Source organism: Megalopta genalis, chromosome 10, assembly GCF_051020955.1.
Source record: "Megalopta genalis isolate 19385.01 chromosome 10, iyMegGena1_principal, whole genome shotgun sequence".
Lineage (NCBI taxonomy): Eukaryota > Metazoa > Arthropoda > Insecta > Hymenoptera > Halictidae > Megalopta > Megalopta genalis.
The window spans coordinates 6,802,873-6,819,749 of NC_135022.1; the positions used below are offsets into that span (position 1 = coordinate 6,802,873).

General features: G+C 43.1%; 1 long non-coding RNA gene across 1 annotated transcript in view; it reads right to left on the bottom strand.

The window, feature by feature from the left end:
* Positions 1–693: 693 nt before the first annotated feature.
* The window catches only part of LOC143260134 (uncharacterized), a 32,665-nt gene continuing 16,481 nt past the window's right edge, over positions 694–16,877 (bottom strand). Inside the window, exon 3 of the long non-coding RNA XR_013034242.1 lies at positions 694–1,223. This is a non-coding gene — a long non-coding RNA (uncharacterized LOC143260134). The remainder of the gene's footprint in view (positions 1,224–16,877) is intronic.

Below are 16,877 nucleotides of genomic sequence, written 5' to 3' on the forward strand. Positions count from 1 at the left end.
GCCCCCGCTGGAAACATTCTCCCGGCGACTCGACCCCCCTCGGGGCCGAGCCGCCGGGGGAATGGCTAAGTGAGTTACCCCCTTTGTGGGACGATCTTCCTCTCCGATGAACCGTAAATGGTGAGGAAGGGGTTTTTCCGAGCACGACGTTCGCAGTTTCCGGATGCGGACCTCTCCCTTCGCAGTGGTTTCAGCTGCATAACATCGACTGGCATAAGCAAGCGCTGCTTCGCCCGGCCAGAGCCGGCCTCGGCCCTGTTGCTCAATTACTGTAGACATTAGATGTCCCTATCTACTTCGCCAGTATAAGCTGCATTCGGCAGCTTCGGTATGGCCTGAACCGGAGTAAGCCTTATCGCTCGAAATAAAAGTAGACAATTAAATGTCCCTATCTACTGGCGGGAGTTGCTAATGTATCTCTCAGGCGGGTGCGACCAGTCGGCGACCGCCTGAGGTGCTATCTCTTTTCTGGGCCGATTACGAACGCCAAAAAGTGCAGGATTGTGTCGGCCGGATTAGCCCATTACCGCCCTCTGTACCTGCACAGGTACAACTACTTAATCGATAAATTATGTATTTTATCTGTGGTAAGTGTTGAAAGTAGTTAGAAATTACAAATCTAGATGACACTAGTTACCATATAATAAATAAAAATAGGCGGTGTCGCGAAAACAAATTTCACTTATTGTGTAATAAAATACGGAGTCCAGACACGACATACAAGGTAAGATTATTTTGTTGGTTTTTATCAAAAATAGTGAAATATTTCAACTTCTTTTTTTAGTTTTATGGAGTCTATTTATTTGTGTTGGTAATAATAACATAAGAATTAAAGGTTATTACAAAACTTGTAAAGTAGGGTTTGTTTCATTTGCTGTACACAGGCGGGTACAGCGGGCAGATTCGTACTAAAATTTCGTTTTGTTTACAGTATTACTTATAAGTTGAAATGGCCAATCGGAACGTATTTACCAGCTATAAGAGACTGGAGGAAGCCTTGGAATCAATTATGGCTGATGAAAGCAATGATGAAGAGTACGATATGGTATTAGTGCCACCAGATCCGGCTGTGGTGAGTGATGAGGAAGAAGGTAATGAAGATAATTTGGCGGCTTCAAGATTCCCTATGGACGTTCCAGGGACTATTGAGGTAGGTCGGCGTCATCCTGACTACGATGTTTCGGAATTGAGCGACAGTGATGATGAGCCGCTAAGACCTATTCCTGCAAAACGTGCCAAAAAATGTGATGTACATTTACCTGTATGGAGGAAAACTCAGCCAACCTATAGTTCATCTTATGAAATTACCGATATCATACAAAAGAGACAAAAATACGTTGTTGAAAGCTTAGCAGACTGCAATCCCGTAATGTTGTTTGAAAAAATATTTGATCAGGACGTAATGGATTTGATAACAACTAACAGTGTCTTGTACGCTAATCAAAATAATAGGCATGGTTTTGAACTTGATAGTGCATGTTTGAAAAAATTTTTTGGTGTACTGATACTGACCGGTTACCATAAATTGCCATCTGAACGTGCTTACTGGAGTTTGGATGAAGACCTTGGTGTTCCATTGATTGCTAATTGTATGTCACGCAATAGGTTTTTGGAGATAAAAAGAAATCTTCATTTTGTGGATAACGGTCTAATAGATGGTTCGAAAGATAAAATGATCAAACTCAGATCATTATGCGATTTGATTCAGCGAAACTCTAGTCAGTGGGGTGTATTTCATGAAAGCTTGTCTGTGGACGAGTCCATGATCAAATATTTTGGGCGTCATCCATCAAAACAATTTATACAAGGAAAGCCTGTAAGATTTGGTTATCGCAATTGGGCTGCGACAGGTTCAGATGGTTGTTGCTACGCGTTTGATGTTTATTGTGGAAAATCCACAGAACCTTCTAATGATACCCTTGGTGCGAGAGTCGTGAAATCTTTATTGGCTAAAATGCCTGTAGTTCCTAAAGAGCATATCGTATATTTCGATAATTTTTTTACCAATCATCAATTGTTGCTCGATTTGGGTAGACTAGGTTTTAGAAGTACTGGAACCGTTCGAGAGAATCGGACGAAGAAATGTCCCCTGATCACAGTAAAAAATATGAAGAAGAAGCCTAGGGCGGAATATGATTATAGTTTTGATACAAAGAATGAGATAACTATGGTACGTTGGAAAGACAATAATGTCGTTACAATGGGAACTAATTTTGATGACATAGAGCCTCTGGGCAAAGTCAAACGATGGTGTAACATCAGAAAGCAAAAGGTTGACGTAAATATACCTAAAATGTTTGTCAACTATAATAAAGGAATGGGTGGAGTTGACCAAATGGATCAGTCTATCAGCCTTTATCGGATTTCAATAAAAGGAAAAAAGTGGTGGTGGGTTATATTTACCTATTTGTTAGATATGGCGATATCAAATGCTTGGCGACTACATGTTTTGCTCAGTAAAACTAAACAAGAGATAACTTACATGGACCAGTTATCTTTCAGACGAATTATTGCACGGACTTATTTACGTGCAACGAAAACTAAGATCCGTCCGTCATCCTCAGCGGCACTAGGGGGTCGGAACAATAATGGTCATAATCCTGAACGGATGGAAAACCCATTGCGATGTGTTATCTGTCACCAAAGAATTCGCTGGCGTTGCGAAATATGTTTGAAAACGCTATGTGTTGAACGACCTTGTTTCAAACAATTTCACTCCTAAAGCGCCCATTGTACACGGCTGAGTACACCCCTAAAACTTGATATGTAAATATATTTTTTTCATTTTATCTTCTTATATAGCATAGTTTATCCCTTATGGACTAATAAATAGAAAAACAATAGAAAAATATACTGCAGTTTCATTTTGGGCGTTAATGGGTTAGAGGCGCATGGCTAACAAGCAGCGACCTCCCCGTGGTTCCTGCTATGAGTACCCCGAAGGACGTAGCAAACAAAAAAAAAGGAATATTCCACCTTCTAGCTACTACTTCGGGGAAACCAATGCTGCCGCTGCGAAAGGACTGGGGCCTGACTGTGTGTCTACGCTTGAGGGTCGGCAACCTCACCTTCCAGAGCCAAAAGTGTTTGTAGGGCCTAGGCCAGGTGATATCGGGCCTGAGGGAGCCCATGGGCAGGGTGGAGCCCATAAAAGAAAAAAAAGGGAAGTAACACCCAAACAAAAGGGGAGTAGTGCCCCGACTGGGTAATAACACCCAGAAGAAAACAAAGGGTTCGAAAGGTCGGAAGAGCCCAAGGGAGCGAAAGACAAAAGATAAAAGGAGCGAAAGACAAAAGACAAAAGAGGAAGAGCAAAGTAACGGGAACCAATGCTATTCAGACGGACATGAGAACGGAAAACGAACGAGAAAGGACGAAGGCGGGAAGTTATTTTTCAAAAAACCATTAATGCCAGACACAAAATACAAAGCTAGGGCCTCGGACACAGGGACTCCCGTCGGAATTAACCGCTAGGATTAGGAGGGACATCGGTAACGACCTAGGCAATGCAACAGGAGTAGATTCGGATAAACAATTGGACGGGATCGGTCTTCGCGCCGTCCGCGTCCACCTCGTAAGGTGCGACGCTGTGAATATAGGGAATATTAGGAAAACCAACCCCCGCGTCCCCCCAGCCCCAACGAGAAACCGCGGCCCCGCGATCGCGAATGTAACCACGGGAGTTAGGATCCTACAGCTGAACATACGACGTTCAGCTGTAGTAACGGGCGAAGTTAGGGAACTTATAGCGCAAAAGCGGCTGGACGTCCTGCTCCTGCAGGAACTACACGTCAGCAGACAAGGCGCAGAATAAAGGGTAAACGGATTAGGGACCGGAGTGAGGGTGGCGACGGTGAAAACCAACTCCCCATGGGCCGCTGTCGCCATCCCCAACCCTCACTTTGAGGTCACTTTTATCTCGCAGCTCAGTAATCCGCACTGCGCATGTGCGGAAGTGCTGGCCCCCGGCTTCTCCTTCTACGCGGTGTCTTATTATTTCCAACAACAAGATGAGATAGAGAAGCACCTCAAGCATTTGGAGACGGTACTCCTGGCATTGAGGGGGAAGAGAATAATAATTTCAGTCGACGCGAACGCGCAATCCTCGCTCTGGAGCCCGCACAGCACAGACGAGAGGGGAGCGCAGTTAGAAAGATTAGTCTCCGCGTTTAGATTAACTGTAGCTAGCGACGCTAGTCAACCACCCACCTTCTGGACGCCAAAAGGATCGTCATACATCGACGTTACCTTGGCATCCCCCTCCATGGCCCCATATATCAGAGAATGGAGAATAAGAAGCGAATGGGCGACTAGCGATCATAACGCCATCGACATCCGGCTGCGGGCACCTAGGGCCGGGACGGGAAATCAGGGAGCAGCGAACTCTCGGTTCGACACTCGTCGAGCGGATTGGGAGCGGTTCTCGGTGGCCCTGTCCGATCACTCACGGTCGAGGCTCGAAGTCCTGAGTTTGGGGTCGGTGGAAGATGTAGGTAGAATGGCAGAGACGCTCACAGCCGTCATCACTGACGCCTGCACCGCGTCAATGCCTAGAAAAAGGAAATTTAGGAAGTCCAACCCGTGGTGGACAAAAGAGCTAACTAAGCTAAAAAAGGCCGTGTACAGGCAGAGGCGTGCCTTCCAGAAGACGATAGACGAACCCTCCTGCCTCCAAAAACTGCAGGAGTACCGTACTTCGTTGCGGAACTACAGCAGGGAGGTGAAGAGGGCGAAACAGGAAAGCTGGCAAAATTTCGTGACGTAGAACGGGAACACGGAACCCTGGGGCATCGTATACAAGCTTCAGGCGAATAAACTCCGTGTAGAGAAAGTAATAAGCACACTCCGGCGCAACAATAAAAGTACCACCGGTGCTTTAGAAACCGCCAGCGAGCTTCTGGAAGCACACGTCCCTGACAACCGACCTGAACTCGACTCGCCGACACAAAGGGTTCTCCGGAAAGAGGCGCGAATCGCCCCGAATACCGCCGACGCCCCGCCCTTCTCCTTATGGGAGGTGGCCGGAGCGATTCGTTCCTTCGGTAACAAAAAGGCGCCAGGACCGGACCTCATTGAGGTACAAGTCTTGAAGGTCACCGCGAAAACAATCCTCGGGGAACTCGCGCGATTATTCAATGGGTGCCTTCGATGGGGCGCCTTCCCCTCCGCCTGGAAGGTGGGCTTTCTGAGAATCCTCCTGAAAGGCGAAGGAAAGGACGAGAAGGACCCAAAGTCCTACCGACCGATATGCCTCCTCTCCGTGATCGGGAAAACATGTGAAAAGCTCCTTAAGAGCAGACTAGAGCAGACGGCGATGGCGACGGGACGCATCTCCAGCAGACAGTACGGGTTTACGCGCGGAAAGTCGACTGAAGATGCAATTGTCGAGTTGCGCCGCATGGTCGATGACACCGAACATCGGCATGTGATCGCACTACTCTTCGACATTTCCGGAGCCTTCGACAATGTCTGGTGGCCCCTAGTGTTAGGTAGTCTTAGGGATCGAGACTGTCCGCGCAACGTCTTCGAGGTAATCTCCAATTACTTCGAGGACCCTAAGGTCAGTCTCACGGTAGGAACAGAAAGGATCTCCAAGCGCGCGACAAGAGGATGCCCGCAAGTTTCCGTCCTCGGCCCCGCGTGCTGGAACCTTATGTTCGACGGTCTCCTGAGGTTACTCGAAACCTCAGTTGAGAATAGATTCGTAGCGTTCGCGGTGTCGCGAACTCTCGGTTCGACACTCGTCGGGCCGACTGGGAACGATTCTCCGAGATCCTGTCCGATCTTTCACGATCGAGGCTCGAAGCCCTGAGCCTGGAGTCAGCGGAGGAAACAATAGGAATGGCAGAAACGCTCACAGACATCATTACAGATGCCTGCACCGCGTCAATGCCGAGAAAGCGTAGATTCAGGAAGTCCAATCCGTGGTGGACGAAAGGGCTTACGGTCATGAAGAAGGCTGTCTACCGACAGAGACGTGCCTTCCAGAAGGAAAGAGATGAGTCCTCACGCCTCCAAAAACTGCTGGAGTACCGCACTTCGTTGCGGAACTACAGCAGAGAGGTGAAGAGGGCGAAACTCGAGAGTTGGCGAAACTTTGTATCGTCGTACGGGAACACGGATCCTTGGGGCTTCGTGTACAAGCTGCAAGCGAACAAGCTCCGTGTCGAGAGGGTGCTCAGCACCGTCCGGCGAGTCAACGACAATACCACGAGCGCGATAGAGACAGCCAACAAACTTCTGGAAGCACACGTCCCGGACGACCGGCCGGAAGACGACACGCCCGCGCAGCGAGAGATTAGGGAGAACGTGCGAATCGCGCCAAACACCGCGGACGCCTCTCCGTTTTCACCGGACGAGGTCGTGGATGCGATCCATACATTCGGAAATGACAAGGCACCAGGACCGGACCTCATCGAGGTCCGAGCGCTGAAGGCCGCCGCGAAAGTAATGTTAGGACAGCTAGTTCGTCTATTCAACGGGTGCCTTCGTTGGGGCGTCTTTCCCCCCACAAGGAAGGTGGGCTCCCTCAGAATGCTCCTGAAGGGAGAGGGCAAGGACGTGAAGGCCCCGAAGTCCTACCGACCGATCTGTCTCCTCTCCGTTGTGACAACTGAGGGGAATAAAGACCCCTGGGGAGTAGTCTATAGACTACAAACCAGGAAAGTCCACGCCGCTAAAGCTTGCAACAACCTCACAGACAACAGCACACACACACACAATGACATGGCAAGACACTGCTGCGCTGCTTCTGAGCAGCCTCGTACCTGATGATGAAACGAGCACTGAGTCGCAACAGCACAGGCGACTTCGGTCCACCGTTTTCGAATCGCCCAACACTACTGACACCACTCCATTCACCATTTCAGAGATCGACACGGCCATCCGGAAACTGAAAAGGGGGAAGGCCCCAGGCATTGACGCAATGGAACCGGAAGTAGTACAAAGGGCCTTGCCCATACTACACGCGAAAATCACACATATGTACAACACGTGTCTCTCATCGGCGACATTTCCGGTAAGGTGGAAGCGGAGGGACGTCAAAGTTCTTCTGAAGAACGAAGAAAAGGACCCCGCCAACCCCAAATCCTACAGGTCTGTATGCCTCCTCCCGGTCCTTAGCAAGGTTCTGGAGAGGCTAATAGCAGGAAGACTAAAAGGCATCTTTGAGAATCACCCACATACCTCTGACCAGCAATTCGGCTTCCGTCCAGCCAGATCCACGGAGGAAGCAATTGTGAGAGTCAGGCGGATCACTTCATAAAGCCGAGAGAGATACGTGATTGGAATACTATTCGACATAGCTGGCGCATTCGACAATGTCTGGTGGCCCTCAACCCTGGACAACCTGAAGAAGCGCAACTGTCCGGCGAATCTGTACAGGCTTATCCAGAGTTATCTCTCGGGGAGGTCTGTGCAGATCAAGAACAATAATAACATTGCAGAAAAAGGGGTGACAAAGGGTTGCCCGCATGGCTCAGTCCTGGGACCGAGGTTTTGGAACCTGGTGCTTGACGGTTTTCTAAACACTCTGGCTCGCTGCAACATAATTACCATAGCATATGCCGACGACCTCCTGGTCCTGATCCCTGGCGACTCCAGGAGGGAACTCGAGGTCAGAGGCAATGCTACCACGAAGACCATAGCCGACTGGTGCAAGCAACACAAGCTGCATCTGTCGGACTCTAAAACGGAAATGATCCTTCTCAAGGGACTCCTTGACATCAGGCGCCCTCCCACGATCAAGATCGGGAATGGATCAATAGCAATGGAGAAGACCGTCAGATACCTAGGCGTCAACTTCGGCCCCAGATTTAACCCTTTCGCGGCGAACAGCGCCTTTAGGCGCTCATCTATAGATGCTCACTCTCAGCGAACAGCGCCTGATGGCGCTCAGGCAAATTTACCCGCTGCGAACGAACAGCGCCAGATGGTGCCCATCCGGAGCCGCTCTCTTCGAAAGAAAGCACCGTTCGTTTGTTATCAACAACTGCCCAATAATGTCCATTAAGTCGTTTGTTTTTGACGTGCTAGCAGCATACGCTTCTTGTGCAAAGATTTTTTTTACATAATCAAATATAATTATCCACAAAGTTTGCCCTAATCATGGATAAATGGACGACGAATATGAGCTACGATGATATGGAATTTTCATCGGATTCTGACCTGTCTGAAATGTTTAGAGAAATTGGATACAAAGGTAGAATTCCAAATGCATATAATAAAAAGCGCCTAATGCCAAGTAGTTCGGAATCTGATTCTGAGAACATTGAGGAATTACCAGACATCGATCCGCGGCAATTCCTTTGGAGCGCACAAAATTTGGCTTTCCGAAAATATGGTTGAACATATTGTAAGAGAAAGCAATGCTTATTATACTACGAAAACTGTACGCAGTAGGCACTCACGATTGTTGGCATGGAAAAATACAACAGTTACCGAAATGTATCGATTTTTTGTTGTGTCGATGTTAATGTCAAGAGTAAGAAAAGTATCAATAGAAGAATATTGTTCAACCGACGAGTTATTACGAACGGAAAATTTTCCAAGAATAATGACAAAAGACAGGTATAAATCTCTATTACAAATGCTGCACTTTCATGATAACAATAAAACAACAAATCAAGACGTGCTAATAAAAATTCGGAGCATCATCGACAGACTGCGAAATTCTTTTTCACGAGCATTTTAGCCGTACAAGTATTTATGCATCGACGAAAGCTTGCTGCTTTTCAAAGGACGATGTTTCTTCAAGCAGTATATACCTTCGAAACGAAACAGATTTGGCATCAAGTCGTATGTTATTTGTGACTGTTATACTGGATATATCCAAGATTTTATTGTCTATTGTGGAGCGCGCACGGATATAACAAACAATAATTTAGCAGAAATTTGAAAATCAGGAAATATTGTCATGACGTTGATGGAACCGTATCTAAATAAGGGTCATGTTTTGGTCACCGATAACTGGTATTCAAGCCCGGCATTATTTTCTCTCTTACATCACAATAGGACACATGCATTTGGAACCGTGAAGAAAACCAGACGTGGAATGCCTAATATATCCAATAAATTATGCAAAGGCGAAGTTGCATTTCAATCTACGGATAAATTATTAGCACTAAAATGGATGGACAAAAGAAAAGTGCTAATGTTATCAAGTTATCATTCTGCTGAGTATACAGAAACAAAAAGAAATGATATTAAAACGGGAAGACCAATTCTAAAACCAACTGTCGTAGTAGACTATAATCGCGTTATGGGAGCAGTTGATAAAACGGATATGATTTTAAATTCCATTAATACTATTCGTAAAACTCTAAAATGGTATAAGAAATTATTTTCCCATATGGTGGACCTTTCGATTTACAATACTTACATACTTTACAAAATTACGTCAAAACAGAATATAACATTTGCGAAATTTCATTTACGTCTCATTAGAGAAATTCTACTCAAATATTCAAATAAAAATATATGTAACAATAAGTCTGGAGGCCAAACTGCATCCAAAGATAATCTGTTACGTTTGGTTCAAACACATTTTCCATCCAAATATATCAATCCCACAGGAAAGCGGCAGAACGGTCGGCGGAAATGTGTGGTTTGCAGCAAACACAAAAAGCGAACCGAAACACGATTTGAATGTAAAGACTGTAAAGTTGGTTTATGTATTGAACCCTGCTTTAGATTGTACCACACAAAGAAATATTATTAAAAATTATCTAAGATTATTAAAGATTGTTAAACATTACTAAAATTGTTATTATTATTAATATTATTGTTTGATCGGCGTGCCGGCCAGCCGCGTTAGAGAAATGACCAGCAAAATCAGCTCCGCACACCGCGTTCGGAACGACTCGCGTATTTTGTCCGCGCGGTCGATCTGGCATCGGCTGCTTAGAGCGCAACTCATTTCAGAGCGCTCCGCCGCGAAAGGGTTAAACAGTCTGGCCGTCCTTCAACAAGTCGTTCAACACAAAACATTGAAGCAGTTCGAGAGAGTGTTGCTGAGAGTCCAGGAACATCAATTCGGCGCCGTGGTCAAGAATTGCATCTTCATGCTTACAAAGTTCAATTGACTCAAGAACTGAAGCCTACTGACCACGCACAGCGAAGAGAGTTCGTTGAATGGATTATGGAACAACAAAAAGTGGATGCTGATTTTTCGAACAAAATCATCTTCAGCGATGAGGCTCATTTTCATCTGGATGGCTTTGTTAATCGACAATATTGTCGCATTTGGGGTTCAGAAAATCCACAAGTGATTGTTGAGAAACAAATGCATCCACAACGTGTCACTGTTTGGTGCGGATTTTGGGTTGGAGGCATCATCGGACCATTCTTCTTCGAAAATGCAGCTGGTCAGACAATAACGGTTAATGGTGCTCGCTATCGCGACATGATAATGCAGTTTTTTGTGCCAAAATTGCAAGACATGGATGTGGACGGCATGTGGTTTCAACAAGACGGTGCAACATGCCATACAGCCCGAGAAACAATTCAATTACTGCATGAGTCATTTCCTGGTCGTGTAATTTCCCGTTTTGGTGATCAGAATTGGCCGCCCAGATCATGCGATTTAACGCCGTTGGATCTTTTTCTTTGGGGTTTTTTGAAGTCTAAGGTTTATGTCAACAAGCCCACGACCACCCACGCCTTGAAGGAGGAAATTGAGCGCTGTATCAACGAAATTCAGCCACATTTATGCAAAACAATCATGGAAAATTTCAACAAAAGAGTGCGTATGTGCCAGCAAAGTCGTGGAGGCCATTTACCCGATATGCTATTCCATACATAACCCTGTATACTATATAAATCAATAAAAAATTTACAATTTTTAATTATAAACCTGTGTTTTCTATCAAAATTATTTCTTGCGTGAATTTTGGGACACCCTTTACAATCTCCTCGCGGCAGAGTGCGCTGAGAACAAAGAAACGCAGGGGACTCCCGAAAATGTCACCACACCAAAAGGGAAGGGCAGAATGCCACCAATATATATAACAAAATCAAAGATAAAAGCTATAATAGCATTGATTTCAGAAAATAAACTTAACACAGAGTCATTTATGGTAAAACAACTAGACGAAGATACTGTGAGGCTCAACGCCAGTGATGAGTCTGCTCACTTTAACCACTTGTGGTGGAAAGACGTGCCACGCACGTCAACATGCTTTTGTTACCGGAACGCCAGCGACGTGTTACGCACGTCGTTGGGCTATTGTTACAGAAAGATAAATGACGTGCGTGGCATGTCCACTGTTCAATAAAATTCTTTACCGAGGCACAGTTTCTGCTTGCTCTTCATCGTGTAAAGTTATTAGTATTGACCCCAGACTGTAAAATGGAAAGTGATAGCGAAGCCAGTGATGTTATTTCTATAAATAAACGGAAAAGACAAGACAATGTAGAATCTGACAGTGATTTAGAACAAATTGTTTTTCCACGTCGGAATCGGCGTAGAATTATATCTGACGACGAGGAAGATGTTCAGAATGAGAATAGAGAAAGGAATGTTTCATCCCAGGAATGGATTTGGAAAGACGCGGAAAATATAACGCAAGTATGGGAATATTCAAGAATATCTAGAATACATATTCTTGTTGGGCAAAATGTCACAGCTTTACAAATGACAAGAGAAGTATTAGCAGAAGACTTTTGGAAAATTATTGTGACAGAAATTAATCGTTACGCCAGTCAAACACTACAAAATGAAAACCGCAAATTACGAAAATTTGAAGACATTTGGTGGGACACCAATATAGATGAAGTACATGCGTATTTTGCTTTGTGCATTTTGATGTCCCAAGTCAAAAAATCTACTGTGCAGTCATATTGGTCTAAAAGAAGCGTAATCGAGACACCAATATTTCGAAAAACAATGCCCTATTGGAGATTTGCACAAATTTCACGCTTTTTGCACTTTACTGATAACGAAGTTGTAAACGATAATGACGATCGTTTATGTAAAGTGCGGAGTGTAATCGATTATTTTAATGAGAAATTTCAAAATATTTGCACTCCCGCGGAATACATTTCGTTAGATGAGTCGCTAATGAAGTACACGGGTCGGATCTCGTACAAACAGTATAATCCGTCCAAAAGAGCACGTTTTGGAGTGAAATTTTATAAGTTATGTGAATCCAAGTCGGGTTATTGCATTAAATTCAAAATCTACACTGGTCAAGATTTAGACAGAAATGCGAATGTAGGTGTCTCCGAAAGCGTCACAATGCTTATGTCCACAGTACTAACTGGTTACGGGCATACTCTATTTTTGGACAATTGGTATTCTTCGCCAAGCCTATTTCAAAAGTTACAGTCTAGAAAAATTAATGCCACAGGAACAGTGAGATGCAATAGGAAGAATATGCCTAAAGAACTCGCAGCTGCAAAACTAAAACGTTCTGACGTGATATCGCGCTCCTGTAATGGAATTTTGGTTGCAAAATGGAAAGACAAAAAAGACATATATGTAATGTCCACGAAACATACAAAAATTGAGATGATCGAAGTGGAAAAAAAGAGGTGGAAAAATAATAATAGCCTTACAACAAAGCCTAACATCGTTTTGGAGTACAATGAGGGTATGGGTGGAGTGGATCTGCAAGATAGTTATTTATCATCTTTTAAATTAATGAGAAAATACGTTAAAACTTATAAAAAAATATTTTTTTACGTAGCAGATATGGCACTGCTCAATTCATATATTTTATATTGCAAAAAAATGGAAATACCAAAATGTAAAAAGTATTCTTTTTCGAAGTTTCGAATCGATGTAGCCGAACAGATTTTAGAAACAGTATGTCTTCCTGATTACCAAAGACGTGGAAGGATGTCTGCTGGAAATGCTCCGAGTCGCTTACAAGCGAAGCAATGGGGACATTTCCCAAGAAATATACCACCTACAAACGCCAAAAAAAATCCACAACGGAGGTGCGTAGTATGCGCTAAACATAAAAAACGGAGTGAAACTATATGGGAGTGTAAAACATGTCTTGTAGCGTTACACATTCCAAGTTGTTTTGAAAAGTATCACACCCTACAAGATTATTAATAAATAAATTTAGTATTGATACAGATGTAATTTTATCCTTCTGCCTCTTTATATTCTCTTCTGGAACTCACCCGCTGAACGCGCCGCGAAGTGATTCCCGCTCGATTGTTCTGGCACGCGCAACCGAGAATTTCTTTGCACCGCAAGTGGTTAAAAGCATGGAAATCCTGAAGGAAAATAACCTCCAATTCCACTCCTTCACCCCAAGCCATCTTAAAAACAAATCATTCGTCCTTAAGGGCATTCGAGGGGGCTTCAATGAAGCTGAGGTAATGGCTGCATTAGAACTCAAAATCAATAACATAAGCATAACCAAAATTAACAAACTACAATTTGACCGCACAAATAGCAATAAATACCATTTTATAGTGCAAATAGACAAAAATAGCAATCATCCGGAGCTACTCAAAATCAAAAAACTGCTAAGCCAATCAATAAGATGGGAAAGGCTTAGAAAGCCTAAAATTTTCCAATGCAAAAACTGCCAAAGAGTAGGTCACGCCAGGTCTAACTGCAACATGGAGTACAGGTGCGTCAAATGCGCACAAAGCCATAAACCGGGAAAATGCAAAATCGAGAAATCAGGTAATAAAAACGTGCTAAAATGTGCTAACTGCGGGGAAAATGGGCACCCGGCCTCTTACCTGGGCTGCCCATATATGTTTATGATAATGAACATGAAGAAGCAAGAACACGAAAACAAAAACAGAAAAGCTTTCGAAAAAACACAAAAAATTCACAGACAAATTGACCCGAGTATTTCATACGCAAACATCACAAAAAACAATAGAATTCCATACACACAACATATGGCACAACCCGAAACACACACCAGAAACGAAAGGCTCACCCCCCCCCCCCCAAGAATGCTGACCAACAGCAACGAAAGAACACAATTTCAAGTAACGGACAATAATAACCACAACAACATAAATATAAGCCAAATACTCGATATATTCAGAAGTAGCTTAGACGAAATCAAAGAGCAACTAGTCGATTTCAATAATAAAATCACCCAAAATACACTGAGAATCGATTACTTAGCACAATGGTCAATCGAGTAATGGCTCACACAACCACCAGCAACCCAATCAAAATATCAGCGATAAATGTAAATTCACTGTGCACAATTAAGAAAAGACTAGACTTACAAAAATATATTGAAGCTTACAAACACGACATTATACTGATCTCAGAAGCCAAACTTAACAACAAACACAAACTGAAATTAAACAACTACGACATAATTAGGACAGACAGAGCTCCAAACTCGAGAGGCGGAGGTACTGCAATAGTTATAAAAAACAACATCAATTACACCATGGTCCCATACCCAAACTCAAAGAAAAATAGAATCATAGAATACACAGTGATAAAAATAATAGTAAACTCAAAAAAAACATTACTCATCTTCAGCATATACGCCCCACAATCCACAAAAAACACATTCATAATCGAGTTCGAACAACTTTACAAAGACTTTCATCTGGACAACGAAAACAGTTTCTTCATCATAGCCGGCGACATAAACGCCAGAAATACACAATGGGGTGATTCAAACACGAATGACAGGGGCAGACGATTACTACAATGGGAGGTCGACAACAGTATATCACATTAAACAACAATCTACGCAGCTGCCAACCCTACGTACACCAAAGCAAACTCTTTCCTGGATTACTGCATAACAGACAGCAGATTAGAAATACTGAACCTCAACAACAACAAAATAAGGACAAACCCATACGATAGCGATCATAATGCACTAACATTCGCAATAGAACCAACCACACTGTTCCAAGGAATAACACCAACTCCTCCTAAACCCCACTCATTCAACTATAAAAAAACTAATTGGCGAAAATACGCCAAACGGGCCGATAAGTACCTAAAAAATAAACTACCGGATAATAGGAATCTCGCGATAAATGAAATAGACGAAGGTATCAGCTACCTCGAACTGCTTATCACAAAAACAATTAAAGAAATAGTCTCAACAAATAAACCTAGCAATACAAATTATTGTCAAAAATACATTAGCAATAACACTAAAAAAAACTACACGCGGCAAAGTCATTCCTAGTATCAAAGTTGTATTTCATCAGGTACCAAAGCTCGAGCAAGCACAGCAGACAAGAGACAAACAGAATTAAACGGACAATAAAAATACTCAATAAAAAACTCCACATTGAAATCTCTAAAGCTGCAACCGCATACTGGGCCTCCATCATTAAAAATATAAACTTCAAGAACGCCAATGAATTTTTCCCGACCATTAACAGGATACTGAGACCACAAAAACACATTAGCATCGAAAACCTCAGACTTAATATTAACAAAAACGAATTTAACAAAGAAGTAGCGAAAACTTTACCAGACAGGACCGACAACAACGAACTTTACATTACAGATCCGATTACTAAACTCGAGATAATAGGAAAGTATCTGGAAAGAATAAATTCACCAAGATACGACGAAACAACAGACAAATACAGCAAAATAGCAAAAAGAATGACAGATACAAAGGCAACTTTTACAACATTCACAGACGCTAACCCAGCATACAGGCCAGTACACCTGGATAAAGAAACCAATCATTTCATTTCTTGCAGTGAAGTAAGCGAAATTATCAAAAAGCTAAATAATAAGACTTCGTCAGGGCTGGACAACATCCCATCAATTGCCATCAAAAATCTACCGACAACCATCATAATAGAATACACGATACTCTTTAATAATGCAATTGACCACGCCTATTACCCAAACAGATGGAAACAAGCTAAAATCCTACCGATACTAAAAAAGGGTAAAAACCCAGAAGAGCCACAAAGCTACAGACCCATTAGTCTCACTACGAACATTTGAACACAATATTATACCAGATAACCAATTCGGATTTAAGAATAAACTTTCTACCACACACGCAATTCACAAATTAACTTCTGACCTCAACAATTACCTACACAACGGACTGACAGTGGGGGCAATATTGCTAGACCTTGAAAAAGCATTCTATTCAGTTTGGCATAATGGGCTAATTCATAAACTAGACAAATACCAATTTCCAGCAGGACTAATCCTACTAATAGCAAATATGACCAAAGGAAAAACGTTCCGCATATGGGACGGAACGAAAATGTCTACCACCACATTCAAAATCTCAGAAGGCCTACAACAAGGAACAGTAACATCACCAATACTCTTCAACATTTATAATAGCGAAGTTATAAACGAATTCGGACTCAACACCGTAGACAGACTACACTCGATTGCCTACGCGGACGACTTAATAATCTACAAAGCTGACACGGACGTAGGACAAATCAAAAACTCACTACAAATGACATTAAACCACATCACTGACTACTATAAAAACTGGAACTTGAAAATTAATCCCACCAAAAGTGAGCTAATATTCTTCCGCAGACCGGTAAAACAAATCAAATACTCAAACGTAGTAAAGATAGAAAAAGCAACAATCACAGCTAAAAACATTCACACTAACGAAACTGTTGAAATCCCCCCCAAAAAGCTAGTAAAATATCTAGGAGTACAACTGGATCATCTACTAAGACTGAACAAACACCACATTACGCAACTGGACAAAGCCAGAAGAACCTTCAAAGCTAACTCTAGACTTTTCTACAACAAAAATCTTTCCACCAAAGCCAAACTTATTTGCTACCAGCTATTAGTTAGACCCATATTAACGTATGCCGCACCCATATTCTGGAACACCGGGCCAACAATTATAGAAAAAATAAGAAGATTTGAAAGATCATGCCTCGGCCGATATAGAACAGCTGAATCAAATTAC